The sequence below is a fragment of the Bos grunniens genome, chromosome 20, assembly GCF_055505025.1.
Source record: "Bos grunniens cultivar Pamir isolate PY7600 chromosome 20, Bosgru_T2T1.0, whole genome shotgun sequence".
Taxonomy (NCBI): domain Eukaryota; kingdom Metazoa; phylum Chordata; class Mammalia; order Artiodactyla; family Bovidae; genus Bos; species Bos grunniens.
In genome coordinates this window covers 53,657,725-53,680,457 of record NC_141184.1, presented here as the reverse complement: position 1 = coordinate 53,680,457, position 22,733 = coordinate 53,657,725, and the positions used below count along the sequence as shown (strand labels likewise).

General features: G+C 39.5%; 1 protein-coding gene across 6 annotated transcripts in view; it reads right to left on the bottom strand.

Annotated features, from left to right (window-relative positions):
- The window catches only part of NDUFAF2 (NADH:ubiquinone oxidoreductase complex assembly factor 2), a 171,560-nt gene that overhangs the window by 20,822 nt on the left and 128,005 nt on the right, over window positions 1-22,733 (bottom strand). The gene's annotated exons all lie outside the window — the stretch shown is intronic.

The following is a 22,733-nucleotide window of genomic DNA, read 5'->3' as shown; positions in this document are numbered from 1 at the left end:
ATATGCTATCTAGGTTGGTCATAACTTTCCTTCCAAGGAGTAACCATCTTTTAATTTCATGGCTGCAATCACCATCTGCAGTGATTTTGCAACATACCAAGAAACAATTCAGACCTCACAAAAGCAGTAGGGATGCCTAAGCTTGAAAATATTGCCAAATTGTTTCAACTACATTTTCTAGTTCTACAAGTTGCACTGCCAGGATGAAATAATAAGTTATTAGATCACCCTTTTTAAAATACATGAAAGAGAGAATAGGAAAAAAATGGGGGAGGGGAGGTACATAGGTCACCAAAGGTACTTTTTGTTCAGACCAGAGGCAACGCCTGTTAGATTAGTAATCAAAAATGAATTTAATCTTGCCTGGATGGGAGTAGAAGCCAAAAGGGTAAATAAATGACAGAGCTTAGGTGAGTACGATAGCACTGGGTTGCTTAGAAATCTATTAGAATGAAACAACCACCAAGCAAGCTCTGCTTTAACAGAAGCTGTTCCTGCTATGTGTTCCCGCCAGTCACTCGTGTGCCTCTGCCAAATCAAAGTCACATTTGATTTATTCACATCCAAGTCTACTGCAAACAGACTTTGATCAATTACAATAATGAAAATGCAGACTGAGTCTCGTTGTTTTGACATGCTTTCTTGAACTTTCCTCCTGCATTTTCTCAAAACATTTCTAATTCCAAGAAGTTGATCTCAATGGTTCTTATTATTTGAGGGAACAAATTGTAAGGTTTGTTTATATTCCTTGCTGGCTAAGAATTTCTGGCATTGAGTTTTCTTTCTTTGAACCTGAGCCAGATTAATTATTAAATCTCAAAATGTCACTAAAATGAACTAATCACAGAGCTCAAGTCATTAATAGTTTTGCAGGTGGTACTTCCCTTAATAAAACAAATGAACTTCCATATACATGAAAAAAAAAAGACCTTTGAACATAAAGACACAATTAATTGAAAAAGGAATTTAGCAGTTAAACATTAATAAAAAATTAATTAGAGCCATTTAATATTAGTCCTCTTTAATGGAACTGCCCTGGTGGGAGACAAAGAAAACCTTGCTCCTTGTTTGAGAAGTGGTAAAGACCACAGTCCCTGGAAGAGAAAGCGATGTCAGGTCCCCATGGCTTTCAAGGCATGGGCTATGAGAGTGGGAGAGAAATGACGGAGGGGCTGAGCCCTGGAGGCTCCATATGTGAATGACTGCTAACATATATTGAGCTGTTATATGCCAGCTGCTGTAGGGAGAAAAGAGGTCTTCTCCCCTAGGTTGGGAGAGGGAAGTAGTGGAGTTGTGTGAGAAGAGGTGAGACACAAGTCAGAGAAGCTGCAGCTCCCACTGTACAGAATCTGCCCTAGAGATTCGAAAATGTCATGGTTGGGGCTTTCCCTCCCCAGGACCTAATCCAGGGATAATGTCCCCTGATACAAGGGATAACAGGACCTGGAGTCCTGCAAGATATACTTATCCATTCATGCACTCTTTATTTAGTACATACATACTGGGCACCTACACTTCAAGGCCCTGGGTATACAGAGGATAAAAACTGGCTCTGACTCTTATGCAGCATCCTTGGGGGCAGAGAAGAGGACAGGCCAAGGAAGCAGCTTGCTGCAACACAGACTTATGGAGGAGTCAAGGTAGGGAAGAGCAGAGTTATGGGTTCTTTCCTACTCTCTCATTCACTCTCATTCATTAGTTCCTTCACACATTAAGAGCCCACTATCTACCAAGGGTACAGAGTTAAAGGAAACAATTTTTACCCTGTTGTTAAGGAACTCACCATCTAGGAAAGAGAGACAGGTAAAAAATTAATTAAATATGAAATATGAGAAGTTCTGTGATAATATCAAGCAAAGAATGTTACCAGATGGCAGAAGAAAAGCTGGTGTTCATATTATTATCCACAAGGTGGGGAGTAGGGGGTTAGAAATGACTTCCGGGAGAGGATAACAGCTGAGTCTTAACAACTGGAATTAACCAGAAAACTGAGAAGAGCGCGCATCCTGGGAAAAGGTAAGTGCACGCTCAGAGGCATGAAGGAGTAAAGCAGCACAGTGAATTCAGGACACCGTAAGTAGTTCACACTCCATGAGGAGGCCAGAACACTCTGAGTTTATAATGTGACATTAGGACATTCAGATTCTACCCTGAACTATTATGACTTCTGAAGCAAGACTGGATTTCCAGACAGAGAGTAGAGAAAGCTCAGTTAATTTGAATTTCAGATAAACAAACAATAATTACTCTAAGTACGTCCTAAACATTGCCTGGGGCATACTCATAATTATTGCCTGAAATTCATATTTAACCAGGTGCCCTGTATTTCTTGGAGGAGGTCTTCCCTGGTGGCACAGGAGTAAAGAATCTGCCTGTCAATGCAGGAGACACAAGAGACATGGGTTCTATCCCTCAGTCAGGAAGATGCCCTGGAGAAGGAAATGGCAACCCACTCCAGTATTCTTGCTTGGGAAATCCCATGGACAGAGGAGCCTGGCAGGCCACAGTCCATGGGGTTGCAAAGAGTTGGACACGATTGAGCACAACAACACAACTAGCTGTACTTTTTTATTTGTAAAATATGCCAACCATAGCAAGAGACTGAACATTTTAAAAAAAGGTTCTGGAAACTGTACAAACTGAACTGGAGGGAAGGTGAGGTTGGAAGAGAGAAATCAGTAGGGTGCATCTGCAGAAATATCAGTGAGAAATCATCAGGACAGGAACCAAGGCAATGGGAGTGAGATGGACAGTAAAGGACAGACTGGTAAGATATTCAAAAGGAGAAAGGTCTTGGTCACCAAGTACGTGGAGGTGAAGGAGACCAGGACAATCCTACGTTTCTGATGAAGGATGATGGATAATGCCACTAACCCGGTAGCAAGGAGAGAAAAAGAGGAGCTCCATCTTAGACATACCGAATTTGAGATGTCTATGAAATATCCTCATATTTTGTATGGAACTATTAGCACCTTCTCAGCCAAACCTCCAAATCCTGAAGTGCTTTAGGACTCAATTCTAGCCCCACTTCTTTGTCTGTACTTTCTCCCCAGGTAACTGTTTCCATATAGAACTGAAGAATCTCAAATTTGCACTTTCGGTGTGACCACTTTCCAAGCTCCAAAATCACACAGTCAACTGTCTAACTGAAGTCTCCCCTTGGATATCTAAGGGATATTTTAAATTAAATATATCCAAGACCAATGAGGCTCAAGAGGACCAGCTCAGGGTCACATCATTAGCTTAGACTTGAGACAGAACTTTCCTTCTCTGCTGTGTTCTTTCCTCTACTCACCATTGCCTCGCGCAGTTCTCAGCAGGCCCTGCACAGTGCTCCGCACACAGCTGGGCTCAGGAGCGCTGCCTCACTGCACTGCTGCCCCGATATGGGGCAGCTTTGCCGTATTCCCCTTCTTCATGTGTTAAGATACAGACAAGCTCCAAGGTGACACCACACTGCACGTACATAGTACATAGACAGGGGCATGCTGCTAACAGGCAGCCCAGAGAAGTTAACACCATATTCTCAGAGTAGCCTTTCGGACATATCAAAGGCAAACCTGGGCAGGACCTGGGGAGGAGGAAGAGGCTGCTGGGATGTCCCCATGGTGGGAAGCAGCACTTCAGCTAAGCAGGTACATCAGCCTCCCTTACACAACCGTGTGCATTTAGTAAAACTATTCCTGTTTCCCCTTACCTCCCACATCCTCCTAGCACTAACTCCTCCAAAATGTATCTGGAATTGTGTAGTTCTCTCCATCTTCCCTGCCAACAGCATTTCTTGCCTAGATTACAATAGCTTTCTAACAGCTCTTCTGGGTCCTCTATGATCTAATGTCCACATAGAAACCTCTGATACTTGATGCTACTTCCCATTAACAATTCTTTAACAGGTCCTTAGAACAAAACCCAAACTTGCTGATGACAGACACGGAGATACTCTGATCAGCTCCCCCTTCAAGAAAGGACTTGCTTCCAAGGTACGGAGAGTTGTGGCGGGCAGACAGCCTCCACTGTGCAGGCATACCATGGCTTATCAACAGATAGACATCTGTGTTGTTTCTAGTCTTTCGCTATGCCATATTTTGCACCAAATTATGTATTTCACCAGCTAATTCTGGGTAGATTTCTAGAAGCTGGATTGCTAAAATAGAGGGTAAATGCACATATACATTTGCTATGTCAAAGAGAATGGGTTTCTGGCTGCCTTCGTACCTCTTTCCTCCCTGCACACTCAGTGCCTAGAATGCTCAGCATAGAATAAGCATTCAATATAAACTTGGAATTAATGGATTTGGTATATGCATGTTACTAACTGCTGAATGAGCAGATTAATTCTGTATTTTGCAGTTGTGTTATAAATCCAAATATAAACTTCAATAGCTAGTTATCAAGGAGAAATCATATTCCATGGTTAATAAAGCAAATTCTGATTCTAAGCGACTTAAAGCCCTTCTCTTCATATGCTAGAAATGCTTTAATAACTTAAAAAGTGAGAAAAGATAGGTACAAATTTGTTTGTACTCTTGGGAGCTTACATTCATTAAAAAAAAATCAATGTAGCAAACATGACTCAATTTGCTCTTTTGAAAATTAATAAAATTATTTCTCTCTTTTTCTTTGTATATATTTTATCTGTCAACCATTAACTTAAAATATCACCGCTCAAATACAAAGTTCTAACTTAGGAAGACATTAAGAAGGTTTAATAATAAACCAATTATTTTGGACTTAAAACACTCTTATCCCCTCAGAGAAACAGTTTTACAATAATGGTTATAGTCCCTGTCTAATATATATTAAGCAATTTAACTAGAGTGTAGCATATTTGCAATAAAAAAATACCACGTGATAAATGACAGTTCACATCCATAGTGACTATGACTGACTGAGACTTGAAAGCAGGCTGCTGCCATCTCAGAGGGAATTGCTGTCCCCTCAAAAAGGCAAGGGTACTGTGGGGAGGCAGGTGGGTAAGTGGCCCTTCACTTAAGGTGGAGCTCAGGACTCCACTCCCCACACCTCCAGAGAGTACCCATGCATCTCCCTTCCAATGGAGGGACTGGAGGAGGCAGAAAGCAGAGGACAGGCTTGGGAAAGGGTGGGGAGCGGCAGAAAGTGGGCGGAGACCACATAGCCAACTGGAAATGCAGCAGTCAGATAAACCACCACCACTGCACCAGCAACGGCAACACCATCCAATCCAGGCAATGGAAGTAGCGCCGACACAGCAGTTGGGGCTGTCTGCAGCAATTATACTGGGAGCAGAGCAGAATTCCCAGAAGAGCAGTGACTGATGAAACCATCCGAATGATACAGGGAAGGAGGGACGATAAAAGGGAGGAATCACAGTAACATCTTTTCTTCTAAGAGAGAAATGAAAATGCTAGGATACTAATTAGGACTGTACAGTGAGTGCTAAAGGTCAGGCAATCAGGTGGGCGGGAAGGTGAAAACTCAGCTGGGCATGAGTGGCAGCCCAGGAGCCAGGCTTCCTTCAGGTTTGGTGCCAGGAGAGAAAGAAAGGCTCAGGACTGTCCAAGCCTGATGGAGACAGGAAAGAGCAGCAACAAGTCAGGGCGAGAACTCCCACGACAACTTCGGGAAGGGTGGCAACACGGTCACTGAGAAACAACACTGGGAAATAGCAGCAACGGCAAAAGGAAATCAAGGGCAGAGAAAAAAGGGGCTTCCTCAGACATCCACCAAGGTGATCTCAGCTGAAACTTCTCTTTCACTTTCACTTATTAATATATTCTCATTTGGTACGATTGAGCTCCTACTTTGAGCTGGGCACTGTTCTAGATCCAGGAGATATGGCAGGGGACAAGAGGCAGTTCCTGCTCTCACGGAGCTTAAATTCTAGTAAAAGGAGAGAAATGATAAACCAATGAAAAACACAGTGAATATAAGCTGAGTGGCGACTGCCTGCTATTGCCATATCCTTCTCATTTAATCAGCCTGCCCTTTGGGTTTACTAAGAAAAAGGAAATTTGAAATAGTAAACTAGCAAAGGAGTAAACAACATTTTAAGCTCCTTTTGAATGTTTTTTCTCACTCAAAATCACTTTTTTCCCCTACAAAACAAACACACTTTGAACAAATAGTGAAATTTCAACAAAAATTCATGAAGTCAAAAGGTAAATCTCTTATAATTTCATATTCACTGTTGAAAAGTCTGGAGTATATAATTATAGACTTTCCTCTACAATATATACACATTTTACAATATATATATTATATACAAATATTATATATTATTATAGTATAAATAATACATAATTATATTGTAATATATTATATACAATATCTACTATAATAAATAGTATAATATATATTATATATAATTAACAGTAATTATATATTCTATATATTATGTTATATATATTATTATATACATAATATATACAATTATATATAATATAAATTAAAATAATATAATATAATATTAAAAAATATATATATCTCTCTCTCTATCCCTGGGTTGGGAAGATCCTGAAGAAGGAAATGGCAACACATGCCAGTATTCTTGCCTGGAAAAGCCCACGGACAGAGGAGTCTGGCAGGCTACAGTCCTTAGGGTCACAAAAGAGTCAGACGTGACTTAGCTACTAAACTCACTATTTAACCTGTTTTCTTTTTATAAATATTCAGTGGCATGAGTTCTTTATATATTTAAAAATTAACCCTTTATGACACAAATCATTTGCAAGTATCTTCTCTCACTCAGTGGGTTGCTTTTTCCTTTTGTTGATGTGTATTCACTGTGAATATTATCCTTCACTGTGTATATTATCCTTCTTAAAAGCTGCATGTGTATCTGTGTTCACTCAGTCATGTCCGACTCTTCGTGACCCCATGGACTGTAGCCCACCAGGCTCCACTGTCCATGTGATTTTCCAGTTAGAATACTGGAGTTGGTTGCCATTTCCTACTCCAGGGTATCTTCCCGACTCAGGGATCAAACACATGTCTCTTGCATCTCCTGTTTTGGCAGGCAGATTCTTTACCAATGAACCACCTGGGAGGGCCTAATAACTGCATAGTAGCTAGTATTCCATGGCACAGAAGTAACATAATTTATTTACTTAATCCCCTAGAGATTGATGTTTCAGTTCAGTTCAGTTCAGTCGCTCAGTCATGTCCGATTCTTTGCAACCCCATGAACTGCAGCACGCCAGGCCTCCCTGTCCATCACCAACTCCCAGAATTCACTCAAACTCATGTCCATCGAGATGCCATCCAGCCATCTCATCCTCTGTCGTCCCCTTCTCCTCCTGCCCCCAAACCTTCCCAGCATCAGAGTCTTTTCCAATGAGTCAACTCTTTGCATCAGGTGGCCAAAGTATTGCAGTTTCAGCTTTAGCATCAGTCCTTCCAATGAACACCCAGGACTGATCTCCTTTAGGATGGACTGGTTGGATCTCCTTGCAGTCCAAGGGACTTTGAAGAGTCTTCTCCAACACCACAGTTCAAAAGCATCAATTCTTTGGCGCTCAGCTTTCTTCACAGTCCAACTCTCACATCCATACATGACCATTGGAAAAACCATAGCCTTGACTAGACGGACCTTTGTTGGCAAAGTAATGTCTCTGCTTTTGAATATGCTATCTAGGTTGGTCATAACTTTCCTTCCAAGGAAATTTCCTGGCTGCAATCACAATCTGCAGTGATTTTGGAGCCCCCAAAAATAAAGTCTGACACTGTTTCCACTGTTTCCCCATCTATTTCCCATGAAGTGATGGGACCAGATGCCATGATCTTAGTTTTGTGAATGTTGAGCTTTAAGCCAACTTTTTCCCTCTGCTCTTTCACTTTCATCAAGAGGCTTTTGAGTTCCTCTTCACCTTCTGCCATAAGGTGGTGTCATCTGCATATCTGAGGTTATTGATATTTCTCCCGGCAATCTTGATTCTAGCTTGTGCTTCCTCGAGCCCAGTGTTTCTCATGATGTACTCTGCATATAAGTTAAATAAGCAGGGTGACAATATACAGCCTTGACGTACTCCTTTTCCTATTTGGAACCAGTCTGTTGTTCCATGTCCAGTTCGAACTGTTGCTTCCTGACCCGCATATAGGTTTCTCAAGAGGAAGGTCAGGTGGTCTGGTATTCCCATCTCTTTCAGAATGTTCCACAGTTTATTGTGATCCACACAGTCAAAGGCTTTGGCATAGTCAACAAAGCAGAAATAGATGTTCTTCTGGAACTCTCTTGCTTTTTCAATGATCCAGTGGATGTTGGCAATTTGATCTCTGGTTCCTCTACCTTTTCTAAAACCAGCTTGAACATCTGGAAGTTCACGGTTCACGTACTGCTGAAGCCTGGCTTGGAGAATTTTGAGCATTAGTTTACTAGCGTGTGAGATGAGGGCAATTGTGTGGTAGTTTGAGCATTCTTTGGCATTGCCTTTCTTTGGGATTGGAATGAAAACGGACCTTTTCCAGTCCTGTGGCCACTGCTGAGTTTTCCAAATTTGCTGGCATATTGAGTGCAGCACTTTCACAGCATCATCTTTCAGGATTTGAAATAGCTCAACTGCAATTCCATCACTTCCACTAGCTTTGTTCAGGATGCTTCATATTTTACAATATACAAACAACATTCTTGTATAAAATATTACACACTTGCCAATCATTCCTTAGGATACCTTCTCACAAGCAAAACCATGACATCAGAAGGTTCCCATAGGACTTCGCAGTGGATGAAAGTCCACGTGCCAGTGCAGGGGACATGGGTTCAATCCATTGTCTGGGAAGATCCCACATGCCTTGGAGCAACTAAGCGTGTGCACCAGGCCCGCACTCTGAGCCTGCACTCTGAGCAGCAACTATGGAGCCTGTGTGCTGCAACCACTAACGCCCCCAAGGCCTAGGTCTATATGGTCATAGGGCCTTAATGAAAGAAGCTACCACAATGAGAAGCCCCCACACCACAAGGAAGAGTGGTCACCGCTGGTGGCAACTAGAGAAAAGCCCACACAGCAATGAAAACACAGCATAGCCAAAAAAACAGGTTCCCATACAGAGATGTCCCTTGATATCCCAGGGAGATTGGTTCTAGAACCCTTGCAGACACCAAAATTTCTGATGCTCGTCTCTTACAATTGGCCTCCATATGCGAGTGTTTGGCATCTGTGAATTCAGCCAACAGCAAATGTAATCCATGGTTGGCTGAATCCATGGATGTGGAACCCATGGATACGGAGGGCCAACTTTATTTGGAAAACTGATTTCTAAAGAGTCAGCATTAACTTACACCTACCTGTACCTACTGCGAATGAGAATACATGTTTTCCCACAACTTGATCAATACAAAAAGTCCTTGTCTGTTTTGGATTTAAAAACCACCCCCACCTCATCTTTGTTTTGCCTCCAACCTTGTCTAGGATATTTTAGTGAAAAAGTAAAAATTTCTTATGCTGTCAAATTTGTCAACTCTTCTTTATAGTATCTGGCTTAGTTGTCATGCCACTCACTCTTTTCTTGCTTGTTCCTTTTTATTCTTCAAGTCTCAGCCTAAACAGAACTGTCACAGAATAGCTTCCGCAAACACTCATTTAAAGAAAGCTGTCCCTGTTATTCTGTCTTATTTTGCTTTTCTCCTCAGAGCTCTTTTTACAGTTTGTAATGACCAATTTTGGTAGTTGCATGTCTGTTTTTCCCGCTAGAGTGTGAGTTCCATGACACCGGAATACTGTGGCAACTGAGTCAGACAAGTTATACGTGATCTTTGAGGAAATTCTTCTCATTCAGAACCTTGCAATATTGTTTCTGTGACAGTCAAGAGTGCATCCACATTCTATATCTGAAGAATTTTTGATGGTTCCAAAATCTATCACTAGATTTCACTTTCAAAAATGAGCACATACTGCACTACTAATTTAGGTTAAAAAATAAGTGTTGCAATGCTAGAACACTCCAAAACTTAGGAACTGGTAACCTGGTTTCTTCAGATATTTAGGCACAAGCCAGCAACAGTGAGAGTCAATTCTTTGAGCAGAGTTGGTTAATAAGGATAGAGACTGAAGGTTAGCATAGGATGTTTTGCCACTTGCTAGATAAAAGAGTTCACTTCAAAGATATGAGGGCTGGACCCTTTTCATTCTGGCAAGAAAAAACTCCGTGATACTCAGGTTAGATGGATTTTTATAAATATTCTGAAGAATGTTTCTTTCCTTTTAGACTAAAATATCTTTTAATTGTGGCAGGCATTAGTAAAGTTCCTATCTAGAAATTTTTAAAGAATATCTGTAGATTAGGATTCAAAAGTTTAATACAAATATAAGTTGAACAAAAGCTGAGTTCTATTTTCATAGTATAGGTTAATAGTGTTTACAGTCTATGTTATAATTTACTTTTGTTTCTTAAACTGAGAGGCAATTGTGACATTTTGTTGGGTGACAATGTAATATATTAATCTTCACTGAATATATCATTGGACTTACTAGATGCAAATATTTTTCCAATATGCAAATGAATATTGTCAACAAGTATTACTCTAGTATGATAATATGCTTTGGCTTTTTATAATTATTGCATTGAAATTACTAGGCAATGTAAATTTCTTGGCAAAAATACACATCAAGTGATAAAAATTTGGGAACCATTCAATAGAAAATCTTGTTAGTGATGGTATTTCAACAAACACATATGAAATGAAATGTTTTTATGATAAACTGTCATGTAATTTGGTGACCACAGATAACACAATTAGTCTGACTTTGTGGGGGAGACGATTACTGAACCCCTAATGCTTATTAGTCCTCACTAAATTATACCTTTTCCCTGTCAGAAGAAGAGAAACTGTCACAACAAATAATTATCGAAAAGCCAGAAATAGTTTGAAAGAGGACAGGGAAAAAAACTTTACTTTCCTCTTTAACATTTCACCAACTATGCAATTCAGAAAACATTTCAACCTTATTACTACATGTCAAGAATTTCATACATTAAAGATAAAAAGCAATTTTAACCCAATAAAAGTATTTAAGTACAAATAAAAGGAAAACATTTTTAATAAAAGTCAATTAAATTAAAAGCAAGTACCTAAACTTGTGGCATATAAGTAAATAGCATTTCAGTATCTTCCATCAGAAATGGACCTTTCTTTTAGTACTACTGTATTTTGGCTTTTAGTATAATCAAGTTTCTAAGCTAATGATAATGACTGGATACACAATTTTGTAGAAAATGCACTGATTTGAAATAATATTTTCTAATGTGTTGGTTATTTATTATCATTGTAGCCAGGCTTTAAGGTTATTTAAGATCAAAAATAGAAAAATTGGCCGATCACAAACAAAACCATTCATTTCTAAATTTGAATATATAAACTCATAGTTAATATAAACTAGCAACAAGCTTTCTAACCATTCAATTGGTTTTCTGTTGTTAGTTATTTAGATTGTTTGCATTTAAGTTAAAATTTTCCCAGCTTTATTAAGGTATAACTAACAAATAAAACTGTAACATATTTAAAGTATGCGACATGACTTGACATGCATAAATATTGTGAGAGGACCCTTAACTGTGTTAATGAACACATCCACCACCTCAAATATTTAACATTTTTCTTTTTGTGAGAACACTTAAGTTTTACTTTGTTAGCAGTTTAATTGTACAATACAGTGCTATCAACTATAGTCACCATGTTATACATTAGATCCTTACAGCTTATTCATCTTATAGTTGCAAGTTGGAATTTTGTTTTTTTTTTTACCAATTTCTTTCAATTTTCCATACCTCCCAGCCCCTGGCAAAACATTCTATTCTTTGTTTCTATAAGTTTGGCTTAAAAAAAAAGACTTCACCTGTAAGTTATATTTGTCTTTCTTTGTCTAGCTTATTTCACTTAGCATAATATCCTGCAGTTTCATATGTTTTGCTGTAAATGACAATGTTTCCTTCTTTCTCGTGGCTGAAACATATTCCATTGTGCATACAGACCACATTTTCTTGATCCGCTCACCCACAGATGGACATTTAGCTTGTTTCCTAAGTGGCTCTCGTGAATAACGCTGCAAAGATGAGGCAATTACAAATATCCTTTGAGATAAGGTTTTCATCTCCTTTGAATATATACCCAAAAGTGGGATTTCTGGGTCATATGGTAATTCATACCACAGAGTAGCCACCATACGTCTTTTGACTGGAGAATTTAGTCTGTTTACATTTTAAGTAATTATTGATAATTATGAACTTACTATTTTGTTCATTGTTTTCAGGTTGTCTAGTAATTTCTTTTTCTCTTGCTAGCCTCCTTTGTAACTTGATGATTTTTCTGTAGTGCTATGCTTTGCTTTTTTTCTGAGGGCAGGAATCCCTTAGAAGAAACGGAGTAGCCATCATGGTCAACAAGAGTCCGAAATACAGTACTTGGATGCAATCTCAAAAACGACAGAATGATCTCTGTTCGTTTCCAAGGCAAACCATTCAATATCACAGTAATCCAAGTCTATGCCCCAACCAGGAACGCTGAAGAAACTGAAGTTGAACGGTTCTATGAAGACCTACAAGACCTTTTAGAACTAACACCCGAAAAAGATGTCCTTTTCATTATAGGGGACTGGAATGCAAAAGTAGGAAGTCAAGAAACACCTGGAGTAACAGGCAAATTTGGCCTTGGAATATGCAATGAAGCAGGGTGAAGGCTAATGGAGTTTTGCCAAGAGAATGCACTGGTCATAGCAAACACCCTCTTTCAACAACACAAGAGAAGACTCTACATATGGACATCACCAGATGGTCAACACCGAAATCAGACTGATTATATTCTTTGCAGCCAAAGATGGAGAAGCTCTATACAGTCAACAAAAACAAGACCAGGAGCCGACTGTGGCTCAGATCATGAACTCCTTATTGCCAAATTCAGACTTAAATTGAAGAAAGTAGGGAAAACCACTAGACCATTCAGGTATGACCTAAATCAAATCCCTTATGATTATACAGTGGAAGTGAGAAATAGATTTAAGGGACTAGATCTGATAGAGTGCCTGATGAACTATGGACAGAGGTTCGTGACATTGTACAGGAGACAGGGATCAAGACCATCCCCATGGAAAAGAAATGCAAAACAGAAAAATGGCTGTCTGGGGGAGGCATTACAAATAGCTGTGAAAAGAAGAGAAGCAAAAAGCAAAGGAGAACAGGAAAGATAGAAGCATCTGAATGCAGAGTTCCAAAGAATAGCAAGGAGAGATAAGAAAGCCTTCCTCAGCGATCAATGCAAAGAAATAGAGGAAAACAACAGAATGGGAAAGACTAGAGATCTCTTCAAGAATACTAGAGATACCAAGGGAACATTTCATGCAAAGATGGGCTCGATAATGGACAGAAATGGTATGGACCTAACAGAAGCAGAAGATATTAAGAAGAGGTGGCAAGAATACACAGAAGAACTGTACAAAAAAGATCTTCACGACCCAGATAATCACGATGATGTGATCACTGACCTAGAGCCAGACATCCTGGAATGTGAAGTCAAGTGGGCCTTAGAAAGCATCACTACGAACAAAGCTAGTGGAGGTGATAGGATTCCAGTGGAGCTATTTCAAATCCTGAAAGATGATGCTGTGAAAGTGCTGCACTCAATATGCCAGCAAATTTGGAAAACTCAGCAGTGGCCACAGGACTGGAAAAGGTCCGTTTTCATTCCAATCCCAAAGAAAGGCAATGCCAAAGAATGCTCAAACTACCACACAATTGCCCTCATCTCACACGCTAGTAAACTAATGCTCAAAATTCTCCAAGCCAGGCTTCAGCAGTACGTGAACCGTGAACTTCCAGATGTTCAAGCTGGTTTTAGAAAAGGCAGAGGAACCAGAGATCAAATTGCCAACATTCACTGGATCATTGAAAAAGCAAGAGAGTTCCAGAAGAACATCTATTTCTGCTTTATTGACTATGCCAAAGCCTTTGACTGTGTGGATCACAATAAACTGTGGAAAATTCTGAAAGAGATGGGAATACCAGACCACCTGACCTGCCTCTTGAGAAACCTATATGCAGGTCAGGAAGCAACAGTTAGAACTGGACATGGAACAATAGACTGGTTCCAAATAGGAAAAGGAGTACGTCAAGGCTGTATATTGTCACCCTGCTTATTTAACTTATATGCAGAATACATCATGAGAAATGCTGGGCTGGAAGAAGCACAAGCTGGACTCAAGATTGCTAGCAGAAATATCAATAACCTCAGATATGCAGATGACACCACCCTTATGGCAGAAAGTGAAGAGGAACTCAAAAGCCTCTTGATGAAAGTGAAAGAGGAGAGTGAAAAAGTTGGCTTAAAGCTCAACATTCAGAAAATGAAGATCATGGCATCTGGTCCCATCACTTCATGGGAAATAGATGGGGAAACAGTGGAAACAGTCAGACTTTATTTTTGGGGGCTCCAAAATCACTGCAGATGGTGACTGCAGCCATGAAATTAAAAGATGCTTACTCCTTGGAAGGAAAGTTATGACCAACCTAGATAGCATATTCAAAAGCAGAGACATTACTTTGCCACAAAGGTCCGTTTAGTAAAGGCTATGGTTTTTCCTGTGGTCATGTATGGATGTGAGAGTTGGACTGTGAAGAAAGCTGAGCGCCAAAGAATTGATGCTTTTGAACTGTGGTGTTGGAGAAGACTCTTGAGAGTCCCTTGGACTGCAAAGAGATCCAACCAGTCCATTCTGAAGGAGATCAGCCCTGGGATTTCTTTGGAAGGAATGATGCTAAAGCTGAAACTCCAGTACTTTGGCCACCTTATGCGAAGAGTTGACTCATTGGAAAAGACTCTGATGCTGGGAGGGATTGGGGCCAGGAGGAGAAGGGGATGACAGAGGATGAGATGGCTGGATGGCATCACTGACTTGATGGACGTGAGTTTGAGTGAACTCCGGGAGTTGGTGATGGACACGGAGGCCTGGTATGCTGCGATTCATGGGGTCTCAAAGAGTCGGACATGACTGAGCAACTGAACTGAACTGATGATTTGATTCCCTTCCCTTTGTCTTTTGTATATCTGTCATAGGTTTTTGCTCTGTGATCACCATAAAACATTTTGCATTTTATGTTTACATAAAACATCGTATATTTATAACAGTTTTAAGCTGACATTAACTTCATATATGTACAAAGCTCCACATTTTTACTTCTCCCTCAACATTTTTGTTTCTGATATTAAAATTTACATTTTTACATTGTATATCCATTAACAAATTATTGTAGTTGTCACTTTTAATATTTTTGCCTTTTAATCTTCACACTAGGGTTCTAAGTGATTTACCTACCACTATTACAACATTATTCTGATTTTATCCATGTATTTATTTTACCAGTGTTTTTATATTTTCATGTTTTCCTTTTACTAATTAATATCCATTCATTTCAGCTTAAAGAAATTCCTTTAACATTTCTTTTATAGCCTGTAGAGTGGTGATAAACTCCTTCAGCTTTTGTTTGTCTGGAAAACCCATTTTCTCTCCTTCAGTTCTGAAGGACAACTTTGCTGGGTAGAGAGTTCTTGGCAGTATTTTTCTTATAGCACTTTGAATACACCATGAGACTCCCTTCCAGTCTACAAATTATTCATAGTCTATGGGGGTTCCCTTGTGTGTAACAAGTTGCTCTTCCCTTGCTGTTTTTACAGTCCTCTCCTTGTCTTTAACTTTTGACAATTTAATTATGTGTCTTGGTGTGAGTCTCTTTGGATTCCTTTTATTTGGAACTCTCTGGGCTTCCTGGATCTGGATTTGTTTCTTTTGCCAGGTTAGGGAAGTTTGCAGCCATTACTTCTTTTTTTTTTAAAATAACTTTGATTTTTATGTACTTATTATTGAAGAAATTCACCGTACTTACAAGTAAAATACTGTGAGTTTACAAATGAAATTAAAAATCTGAATTGGTGGCATTTTTAGCTAACACCTTCTAAAGGGTTTGAGTTCCTGTGTTTTAAAAAGGAAAATAACAACATCCAGAATTTTAAGCAAACAATATTTCCGAGAAAAAACAGTACAAAGGAAATGTATTTTAAAAAAAAAAACACAGTATTTCAACATAACGTACTTCAACCTAAACAAATACATTTTTGCGAAAGGCAAACCTCTAGAAAATTTATTAATTTTGTACCAGCCATTTATTTGCAAAAAACAGACAAAATTTAATTCTACTTCTTTCCAAAATTGATGATTTACCCAAGAATGCAGCTTTGAATTCCAAGGTTATGTTTCTTCAGTGAGGAGATAGTTATAATTATTTATGTGGAATATTCATTATCTCGGCTACACAAACAAAGGGCCAAGTGACTAGGAGGCCAGTCCCTGCTAGCACAAAGAAGTCTGGAAAAACATTGCTTTGCCATATGTTCAGATACTGGCAAAAGGAGCTTTCTTTGTTGGTACTGTCTAATAGGAAGGACTTTTCACCACTTCCCTGACAGGCATTGTTATTGCCCCTGAAGTACAAATAAGTAATTTTAAATTTGAGGTTTTGGTTAACCAATTATCATTTAGGCTGCATGCACCTTGTTTGTTTTTTTTTTTTTCTTTTTTCCCCATTATTCCACTGCATTTACATTTATTAAACAGTCTATGCAGCAACCAACAAAAAGGTAAAAGCTAAAATTCTCTCCTTAACTGATTTAACATAAATTAAGCATTCATCTGGGGATATCTGATCACTTGAGCTATCTCTTTTAGTTATCACTGTAGATCATTCAGTATCTGGCTCTGATGTGAGACGTTCCAATGCATCTTCTTGCACTTTCCCTTAACTAACAGTCACAATCATTACCTAAAAGAGTCAAAGTCCCTTCTATACTTTGGAACTAGGAATTAGAGAAATGCAAATAAAAACTGTCTTTTAGAGACACTGATACAGCAAACTTAACGATAAAAAATTTAATAGATCAAAAGATATATAGTGTCCATGGCCAATAACCTATGATGTATGAGTATGTTTGGAAGAAAGTGATAACAAGAAACAAATCACTTAAAGCCTTTGGAGGTAAGAAGGCTATCTTGGGGTCTTCCCTGTTGGTCCAACAGTTAAGACTCTGCACTTCCAATGCAGGCGGTCTGGGATTCGATTTCTGGTCTGGGAATTAAGATCCCACATACCACAACTAAGCCTGCACAGCTAAGTCCATGTGCTGCAACAAAGACTCAGCACAGCCAAAATAAAGATAATTAAGAAATACTTTTCTTAAAATTAAGAAATATATTTTAAGAAAAAAAAAAAGGGCTATCTTTTGAGTCATAATTCCCCAGGGGTGGGGGGTACCATCCAAACTTCTCAACTTTCCCTGAAAATTCCATAAGACTTCAGTTTAGGAAAACTCAGAGTAGAGAGTTGGGTGCTGCTGCTGCTGCTGCTGCTGCTAAGTCGCTTCAGTCACGTCCAACTCTTTGCAACCCTACAGATTGTAGCCTGCCAGGCTGCTCTGTCCATGGGATTCTCCAGGCAAGAATACTGGAGTTGCCATTCCCTCCTCCAGGGGACTTTCCCAACCCACGGATCAAACCTGTGTCCCTTGTATCCCCTGCATTGACAGGTAGGTTCTTTACCACTAGTGCCATTTTCTGTTCTGTTCAGTTCAGTCGCTCAGTTGTGTCCAAATCTTCGTGACCCCATGGACTGCAGCACAGCAGGCTTCCCTGCCCATCACCAACTCCCAGAGCTTACTCAAACGCATGTCCATTGAATCGGTGATGCCATCCAACCGTCTCATCTTCCATTGTCCCCTTCTCCTCCCGCCTTCAATCTTTCCCAGCATCAGGGTCTTTTCAAATGAGTCAGTTCTTCACATCAGGTCAGCCATTACTTCTTTAAATAATGTTTCTCCCCCTTTCTTTTCCTTCTGGGATCCCGATAATGTGTGTATATTGGTCTTCATGATGGTGTCCCACAAGTTCTTTAAATTCTCTTCACTCCATTTCATTCTCTTTTCTTTTTGCTCCTCTGGAAGAATTACACTGCCCTGTCTTCAAGTTTACTGATCCTTTCTCCATGTTATCTGGTCTGCTGTTAAATGCTTATGTTGAATTTTTCAGTTCAATTACTATATTCTTCAGCTCTATGATTTATTTCTGTTTACATTTACTGTCTCTTCTTGGAATTCTCATTCTGTTCATACATTGTTCTTCTGACTTTGGTGAGCATCTTTATGACCGTTATTTTGAATTCTCTATCAGGTAAATCACTTACCTCAATTCATTAAGATTTGTTTCTGATTACTAGTTGTTCTTTTGTTTGGAACATTCCTCTGTTTCTTCATTTTCCTTGAATCTCTGTGTTGGTGTTTACTTATTAAATAAAACAGCCACCTCTCCCAGTCTTTAACACAGTGGTCTCATGTAGAGGCTGAACCTCATTAATCAGCACAGCCTGAGCTCCTGGCTGTCTCTCAAAGCTTTGTGACTGTCTAAGCCACCTTCTTTAATTGTAGTGGCTCTCAATAGGGTGTGTCAAGACCTATCAATGTCTCAAAGGGATAACTGTATTGAACACCCAGATGCTGGATGATTGGAAGCTGAATCAGGCAGCAGCTGTTGTTCAGTTTCTCAGTCATGTCCGACTCTTTGTGACCCCATGGACTGCAGCATGTCAGGCTTCCCTGTCCTTCACCATCTCCCAGAGCTTGCTCAAACTCATGTCCATTAAGGCAGTGATGCCATCCAACCATCTTATCCTCTGCTGTTCCCTTCTCCTCCTGTCTTCAATCTTTCCCAGCATCAGGGTCCTTGTCTAATGAGTCAGCTCTTCACATCAGGTGGCCAAAGTATTGGAACTTCAGTATCATTCATTCCAGTCAATATTCAGGGTTGATGTACTTTAGGATTGACTGGTTTGATCTCCTTGCAGACTTTATTTTCTTGGGCTCCAAAATCACTGCAGATAGTGACTCTTTGCCATGAAATGATGGGACCAGATGCCATGATCTTAGTCTTTTGAATGTTGAGTTTTAAGCCAGTCTCACTCTCCTTTTCACTCTTCTCTTTCACCTTCATCAAGAGGCTCTTTAGTTCCTCTTTGCTTTCTGTCGTAAGGGCGGTATCATCTGCATATCTGAGGTTATTAATATTTATCCTGGCAATCTTGATTCCAGCTTGTGCTTCATCCAGCTCAGTATTTTGCATGATGTACTCTGCAAATAAATTAAATAAGCAGGGTGATGATATACAGTCTCGATGTACTCCTTCCCCAACTTTGAACCACTCTGCTGTTCCATGTCCGGTTCTAACTCTTGCTTCTTGACCTGCATACAGGAGGAGTATGGTGGTTTGTCAGGAGGCAGGTAAGGTGGTTTGGTATTCCCACCTCTTTAAGAATTTTCCAGTTTGTTGTGATCCACACAGTCAAAGACTTTAGGCAGCAGCTAAGCTGTTTCAAAAGTATGTAGTTAGGCTCCTTCCAGGGAGAAGCTAGCAGGTGGGTGTTTTTCCTGTTTCCGGTAGCTGTGGGACTGGGGAGAGAAAAGTGGGTGCTCCTGTGCTCATTAAGAGCTGCTTCTTTGTTTGCTATATCCTGTGGGGCTCATGAATGCAAGCCCCAGCGGCTATCAGAGCCAGGTGATTCAGTCAGCTGTCCATTTTGGCAGCTGCTGCAAAGCTGGGGCACCAGATGTATGTACAAGCTTTTTGCAGGGAGATACCAGCAACTTGGAGTGGTCTGGAGGGAGAAGGCAGATAGGTGTCTGCTGGTTTATCTGATGTCCACGGAGTGTTGCCGCTGTCCCCTAGACAGTGTGCTAAATTGAAGCCTGACCCATAGGCAGCAACTTTCGAAGTATGCAGGTAGGCCCCTTCAGGGAAATGGGCATTTCTACCTGCTCCCTCTGCACAGCTGGGGTGAGTATTCCTGTCCATTAACAAGCATGTCTTTGTTTGCTATAGTCTTGTGTGTCTCATGGATGTAAGCCCAACTGGCTTTAAGGGCTATGTGTTTTTGCGGCCCATTCCTTAGGAGGGAGTCTTAAAAGAAAGGGTGCCAAGTATGGCACCCACACCCTTTGCTCCTCAGCAGGCAAATCAAATGATCAGATTACATTTGATAAAAGTGATCAGCAGCAATTAATTCTTCTAAAATTTAGATTGTAAAGAATATCACAATAATGAATAACAGGAAAATTACAAGAAATTGTTTTGGTGAGATAACAGAGAAAAACTGTGAATCAAACAAACAAAAACCCTAATCTCATTTTAACTCCTTTAACCTTTTTCCTCTCTGGAGGTAAACCCAGTTTTAAATGGGACTTGTCTTAGTGACTGATGACATGATTCAGAAGGTTAACTACTCAAAACTAATTCTGCACTTTTAAATATGCACCCAGTAGGTTATGATGAATCTCAGAAGAACCTGACCACAAGTATATCCAAAAATAATGAATAATAGCACTTTACTTATATACAACTTTTAAAAAGCTTATATATTCTGCTTTAAAAGTCAGATAAAGGTCAAAATAGTAGAAAATATGTGCCAAAACTAAGGTTAAAGCCAGGCCTCAACTTTGTACTGAAGTATATAAGAAGCAATGCTTTCAGACTGAGAAAGGTGGGAGGCTTGAAATTTGAGATACTACTTTTTTGTAAGACTCATCTAAAATCAATGTTTTGAAAACCAAAGATTTATAGCATAAACTAACTAAAATTTCTAGCACAATTAATAAATAAATACCTACAGTTAGAGATGCTCACTAGCTTATGGTTAAGAGTATAGACTCTGGGGAGCTCAAAACACACAAATGATTCACTTTCATCCTTACTTCACTTTTCTAGAGAAGCATGGCAAATTTCACATTTTCTCAGTTTTTACAAAGGTAGAGATCAATACCAAAGGGCCACCCTGTTAGCTCAGCTGATAAAGAATCTGCCTGCAATGCAGGAGACCCCAGTTCAATTCCTGGATTGGGAAGATTCCCTGGAGAAGGGAACAGCTACCCACTCCAGTATTCTGGCCTGGAGAATTCTATGGACAGAGGAGCCTGGAAGGCTACAGTCCATGGGGTCACAAAGAGTCAGACGTGACTGAGTGACACCAAAGAAGAGTTGGACACAACTGAGCAATACCAAAGAAGGTACATAGAAAAGGCATCTCTAAGTGTTAAGCTATTGTGTTTCAAGTGCTTTTTTTATATTCCTAGACTATGACAGTTAAGTGAAAACATCAAATACAAAGCAATAAACATACCAAAATTACAAATATGTGCCAATGAACACATGGGTAAATTACCTTGTTAGAAGTTAAGAGCTGTGCAGCCAGCCATAGGATTTGGGGTAATTTATTATTTCCAGGAAACATTATTGTTTACTAATTTTTAAATAAAACAAAGGGAAAAAATCAAGTAAGGTCAAAGTGTATAGGCCAAGCCATAGAGTCACAAAAGTGCCCCAAAATTACACTGGCAGGTATAAACTTCTAAGCTTCAGGCAGTCCTGATTGGGGACAAGCCTGCTTCCTGGTCTGATTAAAGGCAGCCACAAATGAGTTAGGTACGAAAGAGGTCAAATAACTGGCATAACACTTGGCCCAACAGGGACCTTTCATTGTGGATGGCGGTAAACCCATTCAACCACATCTTTTCCTTTCGGGAGGCAGAAATGCTAGTAGATAAATAAAGAATGGTACGTTGATGAAGCTCAGGATATATCCTTTCCAATCTTGTAAACCAAAGGACTCACAGGACTATACCACTGAAGATACCAAGCTTCTGTGTAAACCTGCAGCAAGAGCCAGTTTCAGAAGGCAATATGTGACTGTTTTTTCCTTGCAACCTTAAAGAATGAGACTAATTTGGTTTCACAGAGGAAAAAAGATGATACTAAAAATGGTTTACACATAATTTAACAGAGTTAAGATATCTAGGACAAACTGGTATGTACAACATACATCTACAAAGAAATTATGTTACCTATTAAGCACATAAGAGGTGCCTGATAAGTAACTGAATGAACAGTAAAACCATAAAAGCATTAAATATTTAAAAAGGAATTCCCAAAACTAAACCACATTGATTCTTTTCCTTTTTTTATTGTTTCTTATACATATTGCCATGTAACTCCTTAAGTGCTTTTGGTACTTTAGAATTTCAAACATTTAATTTTTCAATTTATTCTGAATATCTTATTTTTCTATCAGGGATCCAACATGTTCACTTAAAATATATTATCATAAATATATCACTATATTTTTTTAAAGGAAATATTTCACGTGTATAAATAAATGTGGTGGTGGTAGTTTAGACGCTAAGCATGTCCGACTCTTGTGACCCCATGGAATGCAGCCTGCCAGGCTCTTCTGTCCATGGGATTCTCCAGGCAAGAATAGTGGAGTGGGTTGTCATTTCCTTCTCCAGAGGATCTTCCTGACCCAGGGATTGAACCTGGGTCTCCTGCATTGCAGACAGATTCTTTACCAACTTAGCCACGAGGGAAGCCCATAAATAAATATAGCTAATAATATAATATATGCCCATGTGCCCACCATCCAACTTAAGAAATAAAACACTACAAATATGACCAACTCAAGAAAGAAAACACTACAGGTATGACTACCATCCAATTTAAGAAAATAAAAACTGAAGATATGACCAAGAAAATACTGTGACCCCTTGTCCACACTGTCCTTCCCCAGCAGTAACAACTACATGCATGTTTTTATACTTTTACTACATCTTTATAGATCCATAAGCAAAACAGCAGTGGTTTTTAAAATTTTAATATGCTCATCTCCTAAGACTTTTAAAAACT